Below are 8,393 nucleotides of genomic sequence, written 5' to 3'. Positions count from 1 at the left end.
ACTCTAATAATAACCAGAACTAAAATTAAACTCATGATTATACGTAACTCAAACTAAAGCTACAAATCCTTAACTATAAGTATAGATATAGCTAAAAAAGAACATAAAAATATCACTGGTGAAACCGCAATATAATAACACTGTTACACCAGCAATTTAATATTAGGTAGTAAGTACTGTTATATTTACAACTGATATTGCTTTAAAAAATCGAAGTCAAGTTGCAGAGGTAGTTATAGTACTCGATTTGTAATCTGAGGGTCGCGGGTTCGAGTCCCCGTTACACCAAACATGCTCGCCCTTTCAGCGTTATAACGGTACTTACAATCCCACTATTCGTTGGTGAAAGAGTAGCCCAAGAGTGGGTGGTGATGACTAACTAACTTTCCTCTCGTCTTTAACTGCTAAGTTAGGGACGGCTAGCGCAGATAGTCCTCATGTAGCTTTGCGCGAAATTCAAAACAAACAAATAAACAAACCTAGCTGTAGATTAGCAAGCAAAATAAAGCTACACGTGAGATTTTCGTATGATAAACTGAAATACGTTTATATTAAACTTGCTTGATACTTTCTGTGACTTGACAGAAATCAAAACTGCAAAACAGAGTTTCGAGCGAACTCGTTACAAGTGTCCTCTTATGATTCTATATAATAAACAAAAGTAACATAAGCACTATCTCAGTAATAGTGAGATTAACCTTTTTCGTAAATGCTCGCTCATTCGTGCCATTTTAATAAGTTAGAACTGCCTATGTTTACACTATGAACAAATACCAATTATCAAGCTGTGTTTGTGAGAGAGGGTCTCTCTTTTTGCTTCACTGCATGATTTATCAGGTACTTCTCCTAACCTATTAAAATTCCAAATAATTAGTGGAGATGATAAGAAGCTTTCAACCTGATCTTTTATGTACAAAAATTGCAATTTACCCAACTGAATATTAAATAGCTTTTTATAAATTTTACATCTCAACAAATCCTCAGCTTTAGTATTTATCGTTTTAATCGAATTATTTCCTGTGGCGACTTACATAATGTTCGAGTCCTTCTCTTTGTGTAATTACCGCTAAAGCCCACACTGGTGTCTTCCGTTGCTATGCTAACTACTTTTTTGTTTCAACTTTAAGAACAAACATGTTTTTTATTGTTCCTGTTTATTGTTCATTTATTGTACAAACTATGATTTGATTTCAGGTAAAGGACGAACTTTCATGAACTAAAAATCTTACTTCTTACGAGGAATGATTTCATTACGAGTTAAGAACCTGGATACACGAACGTAAGCTTGCACTTTGTACGAGGTATGTATGATTTGGTTCACGAAAGAGTTCAAGATTTTGGAAATGTATAATCTCATTCAGGACAGAGGTCATGACCTTCAGCATATTTTGTGATTAATATGTGAATTTTAAGCAATCGACAAAACAGATCCATTAGTTAATTTTTATTTCGAACATAAAATAATTGAAAACCTTATCACAAATTTAACAAAGGTGTATATTACTTTCTCTTCTTAATTTGTATTTAAGCACAAAGCTACATAGTGCCATACATGCTGTGTCATATGAGTATCGAAACCCGATTTTTAGTGTTATAAACCATCAGACTTGCCTATAGTACTCTTGGTAGGCACAACGCAAATAATCTCCCGTGTAGCTTTGTGATTAATTATAAACGAAACAAACACAGTCAACTGTACCTCACTATTCAGGAAAATACAAAAGTGTTTTTGTTTTTTTTTCCAATTCAGATGAAACAACCATGTGACTTAGTGTTTGAAAACGTCGATGTACCAGATGGCCAATTAGATAAGCCTACAGTCATTTAACACTACATATTTATAGACGTCGCATATCCGATTAAACGATCGTTGTGCAGAATATTCTGGAATACTTGATGTAACCAGGGAAGATACACCCATGTTTTGTTTTGTTTGTGATAGGTGAATGCGGCATTTTGCTTTGTTTCCTTTCTATTGCCTGAACGCATCGTAAATGTTCCGTGTGATCAGTACGTTAGTAAGTTGAACCGTATGGAGAGAGTAAACCTAACGTTACTTTTCAGCACAAGAGCCGACTTGTTCGTGTTTCGTCTGGTGTAACAAACACAGTCGTTTACGAAAGATTATTGAAAAGGCTCGAATGGGTGACATATTCGTACTAGATATGTTATAATTTGTGGCTGAGATCCTAAAAATTGTGTTTTAATGACAAAAAAAGATAGATTTGAACCTAAAAAATATGTGTTTAATCTCGTGGAAGTGAAGTTTCTTGATCATATTATGGGTACATAAGGAATATTCAAGGATTCTGCTAAAATAGCAGTGATAAAGACGGGACTCAACCAGTGATTACAGTTTCTTTGTTTTTGCATAATATTATTAACAGTTCCATCTTCTCCACGTTTGTCTTAACCTTATTGGCTCTCACTAACAAAAAAGCATATTTTAAGTGGAGTGAGGAATGTGACCGAACGTTCTAGATCCTGAAGCGAGCTTCATTAAAAATCCTAGTGCTGATATGTACATAACAAGATTGTAAATCCCTTCTGACTACTGATGCTACTGATAATGGATTTGGATCAGTACTATTATTGTTGCAGGGTGGAGTAGAACGTGTAATCGTGCATGCTGGTCACATGCTCTCTGTTCTTGAATGCAGATACTGTATGATGAAGAAAGATGGATAAAGATTTAATTGCTGTTTTATCCATCTTAAACCCTAAAGAAATATAAAATAAAAAAAGAACTGAAAGTGTTTTTAGCTTCTCAACATGAGATAGAAAACAAAGAGACGAATACAGAGACAAGAGTCAACTGTAAAAGCCCACGACGGTCTTCCAATCGATATGACTGGAATTAAGCCTGATTATCAATAGTTAAGACAGTCGTTTTGTCAAGAAGTAAAAGGCTGAAGGAGTTTTGTAACTCTTTCTTTCCTAGCTATCAAATTTGGTTCTCTTAGAGAATGTGTGGACTTACATTTTGTAATTACTTCTCGACTATAAGAGATAAAAATGTCGCTGACCGTAAGATCACCGGACAGAATGAAATAACAATTGCTGCTCTCCAAATTTGCAAGTGTTGCTCCCTATACAATGTATGCACTTCATTGTGCAATTACAACTTTGATTACGACACAATTAAGACAGAATCGCTAACTGTAATGTCTAGTGCATCTAAATACAATAACTAGGAGTTCGAAAACCCAGCTGAAAATATGTTAATAACTATTGTTTTCTGAGCTATCAATTCGCGTTTTAAGATGCACAGGGTATGCACTATACTGTACGATTACCAATCAATAATCTGGAGCTAGAACAATTTGTTGGATGAAAGATTAAAGGGACTGAAAAGGACTATGGGACTCTAACTCCGAGAGTCCAGCAGAGTTTCACTATAAGAGTACACTGGAGGAGAGCTGCTTGATTAATACAGTTTAGAACGGCTAGTGCCATTAAATGAAAATATCAGTTCCGCTTAGTTTGTACAACTGAAGGTGATAACTAGGAGTTTTAAAATGCAGTTGAAAGAATTTCCGATCCTCGCTTTTCAAAACGTTTCACGAAAATCACACACACAACTGATCTAGCTGAATGGCTAAGAAGACTTCATCGTCCTCTCTGAGTCTTTTGGTATACCTGAAGAACATACAACTTTTCCACATGCAAACAGGGAATTGTTTTATCTGTGTATTGATATATATACTACAGTAACAGATCGAATAGTAATTCTGGCCGATGAAAATTTTGGCTCAAAAGTCTCAATTTAGATGAGTTATATCATTACTTGTTTCATGAAGAAATCTGCACCAGTTTAGTGGTCCAATATTTGTAGCACTTTACTAGACAGAAGCTACTAGCAAGTAGCTTTGAAAAATAATTCAAGGCAGTAACAAAGTAATTAGAACAGGAGCCAGAAGTGGCTGTTGAAAGTTATTAGTGTGTGTGAGAAGTGTATTTTGAAATAAATATATATGAAAACATAAGTGACTACATGTATGAGGCTCCACACGCATGTACGAACATTACATTAACTTATTTCCGAATGTTGTACAACACGATTGATTTGATTAAATAATGAACACAATTATAAGACAATGTGTGAATAGAAACAAAAAATATGATCTGGATTTTATACTTTGCAATATGAAGTTAGCATAATTACTCACCTATAAAATTTTATTTAAAAATACAGTGTACTGTCTTCATTTTAATCGTGAGATGTCTCAACTTCGGCAAGTAATGAACTTCGATGAAAACAAAACTAATGGAAAACTCTCACACTACATGTGAGAGAAAAAGTTTTATTTGTAGATTTTTCTATGAGAGACAAAAAATGTTTTTATTGGATCCAATCAAAATGTTTGAGTAAGGGAGGTTAATAACAGTACATGAAATTACTAAATAGTTGCTTAAATATCATAACAACGATAAACTTGGTTACTAAAAGTAACTTATAGTGTTACTTCATTGTAATAGCACGTTGTCGACCATGCACTTACTAAACCACAAAAATTAATCAATATTTTCTTAATATTGTTTCAGAACAAGGTGCACTATAAGATAGAAGAAAATGTTAACTATAAATGCGTTAGTGGGATGTGACACCTAAGTGACGAAACTGTGTAAATAACATATAGCTAGTACTGAACCTGTCACTAGAAAAAGGTTTCTAAAAATATAACGAAAGCGTTGGTTGATAATTAATGTTAAAAGTAAAAGTTAGCATAACCTAATCCATATCAACATGTATCTATTCTATTGGATGCAAAGTGAACCCTATAGAAACATCACTTGACCAGTGTAATTTATTTATTACTCTGCCTTTACATGTACTTTAAAGGGTAGTCATGGTTGTAAGAAGACAGTTGTAACCTTCTATAAATCTACAACAACACAGCTGGCTGACCTTCTAACAAATTAAATTTCATTACCTGTGCATTTTACAATATGTAATTTTGCTATATAAGGTTATTTTCTTCAATCAGCCAGTCGTATTTTGCATTACGTGTGCTTTCATTTTTTAATGCAGATGTTACAAATCTAACTGTGTCGATTGGTTCATCAGCTTTTTGGGTTCCTGATACCAAACAGATTTATTTATTAATGAACCAACCTTCAGAAATCAAGACATCTCAGAAAGAAGATACTTCCAACAGAACCAAATACAACACTAGAGATTTCCATATCCAAACTGTTGGAATTCAGGTTATACATATATATATTATGTAGAACCAGGACCAATAGTGTTTCCACGATCTTCAACAATGCTAGTCAGTAAAAGGTTTCACCCAAAGTTTGGGTATAAGAAGAATTTATTTAGGTATCTAACAATGGTGAAACAAATACACAAAATGTGTGCCCATCACTGGTGGGAATATTTGATGCCAAAGCCATTAGATGCCATTAGAACAGGGACTAAGTAATACAAATTAAGGATGCTGAGATATTTAACAGTGATAATTGAACAGGGACACAGTAATATAAATTAGGGATGTGAGATTTTCAACAGTGATAATTGAACAGGGACACAGTAATATAAATTAGGGATGTCAGATTTTCAACAGTGATAATTGAACACGGACACAGTAATATACATTAAGGATGTTGAGATATTCAACAGTGATAATTGAACAGGGACACAGTGATATAAATTAAGGATGTTGAGATATTCATCAGTGATAACTGAACAGCGACACAGTAATATAAATTAAGGATGCTGAGATATTCAACAGTGTTAATTCAACAGGTACACAGTAATATAAATTGAGGATGTTGAGATATTCAACAGTGTTATCTGAACAGGGATACAGTTATATATTAAGGATGCTGAGATATCAACAGTGATATTTGAACAGGGACACAGTAATATAAATTAAGGATATTGAGACATTCAACGGTGAATATATATTTAAGGATGCTGAGATATCAACAGTGATATTTGAACAGGGTACACAGTAATATAAATTAAGGATATTGAGATATTCAACGGTGATAATTGAACAGGGACACAGTAATATAAATTAAGGATGTTGAGATATTCAACAGTGGTGAAACACAGAACAGGGACACAGTAACATAAATTAAGGATGTTGAGATATTCAACAGTGACAATTGAGCAGGGATACAGTAATATAAAGTAACATGAGGATGTTGAGATATTCAACAGTGATAATTGAACAGAGACAGGGACACAGTAATTTAAATTAAGGATGTTGAGATAAAATGTGTGTTTTATTATTACGTTAGCTTTGAGATATTCAACTGTTACAAATTTATTTTATTTGTGTTTTATTATTACAGCGAAAATTTATTTTATTTATTCTAAGGTGTTTGGACCATATATTTAGCTTTAAAAAAGCATATGAAGTTTTTAAATATCAAAACAACTATAAACTTGGTACACTTCATTGTAATAGCACGTTTTCAACCATGCACTTACTAAAGCACAAAAATTAATCAATATTTTTTTAATATTGTTTCAGAACAAGGTGCACTATAAGAAAACTATAAAAGTGTTAGTGAGATGTGACACTTAAGTGGCGAAACTTTGCAAATACCACCATAACTAGTACTGAAACTGTCACTAGAAGAAAGCTTCTAAGGAAATATAACGAAAGCGTTGGTGATAATAAATGTTTAAAGTAAAAGTCAGCATAACCTAATCCACGTCAACACGTATCTATAGGATGCAATGTGAACCCTATAGAAACATCACTTGACCAGTATAATCCATTTATTACTCTGCATAACCTAATCCACGTCAACACTTATCTATAGGATGCAATGTGAACCCTACAGAAGTATCACTTGACCAGTATAATCCATTTATTACTCTGCCATTACATGTAGTTTACAGGGTGGTCATTAATGTATGTAGATAGTTATAACCTTCTCTAAGCCTTCAACCACACAGCTGGCTGACCGCTTTGAAAGTTGAGATAAACACTGAGATGTAGGATAAAGGCACATACCACAATAGTGGAAGAAACTTTGAGATCCAATGAATATACAGTTGATCTAAGTAGTGAGGTAATAGTACAGATCTCATCCGTGATGGCAAGCAACACCATCAGCAGCAATTGTATTGTGCAAAACAGAGCCTCGAAACCAAACTTCCCCCATACCCACACACACACATCACCATTACTACCAGAGGAATGAAGAAGAGGCCTCCTGAACATCAGAAGTTCATCATATTGGAAGTTCACATAAATGATTCAGTGGCGACTAAAAGTAGCATTCCCAATGACTATACTTATCATGATCATAGAATATACAGTTTTGCAATACATACAAATATTTAAACCACATATTACAAAAACAGCCACATATTGTTTAAATGCGTGGGCTCTTAAAAGCTAAAAGGTGGATAAGTACCAGTAAACGTTCGTTTTAAGGATTGAAAAGAAAGTGTTGTGTTTACTTGTCAAATTTGCAGACACGGTGAGGTACCTTTCCAAAGACTGAAATATTATCTTGACAAATTCTGTATTGAAGGATTTGTTTACTAAGTTTAATTAGGAGTAAAATAATGTATGACTTAATTGGATAATTTGCTTTGACGAATTTAATGTATTTATATTTTTTAGAATTCTGTTTGTACGTTATTTATAAACAAAAGTTTTACAAACTTACAAATAATACTGTGTTTTCTCTGATCTAGAATTGAATATTTTATCGACTGTTCATATGGAGCGAATTAATTCTGTATTAATACACAGGTTACATTTAAATTGTTTTCGTACTGGAAACAGAAAGTCATCCGCTCACTATTTACGTTTATAAATCTGTAACATTAGTGACAGATTTATTATTATATATTTATTTTAATATCGATGTTTGTTTAAGTCAAATATATTTTTATAAATGCAAGTAACTTATTTTGTTAAATCAATATTGAGAAATTTACGCCTCGTAATTAAAGTTGTAGAAAAATCTCAAGCGTAAGAATCAACTCTGTATATATAGATGTACATATCGTCATTGTTCCCTTAGCTGAAATTTCTAGAAACTCTCTTATCAAGCTTATCAAAGGTAATCAACGCAACATGGAGAGACAGTATATATTGTTGGTTTACTTTGGTTGGAATACTCTAAACTTCAAAATTTACAACTATGATTAACCCTTATTAATCGGGAAACTACAGATATTTCACCATGATAGTTTATATATTTCGAGCATTGCAAACTGCTCAATTTTAGTGAATTAACATCAAACGTTAGCACTTTTGCAAAAACATAACATCAGTGGTTAAAAAACAAAAAACTCACGTGTGATCAGTGAAGAGCTTGCTATTTACCCCTTCAGTGAACTGTACATTCATTCATTTAGTGAATGAAAACATTAAGGGTAAACAAAATCTTATAATGGGGCTAGGACCTTTAAGGGA

The sequence above is a fragment of the Tachypleus tridentatus genome, chromosome 9 (assembly GCF_004210375.1).
Source record: "Tachypleus tridentatus isolate NWPU-2018 chromosome 9, ASM421037v1, whole genome shotgun sequence".
NCBI classification, from domain to species: domain Eukaryota; kingdom Metazoa; phylum Arthropoda; class Merostomata; order Xiphosura; family Limulidae; genus Tachypleus; species Tachypleus tridentatus.
Note: the sequence above shows the minus strand (reverse complement) of the source record.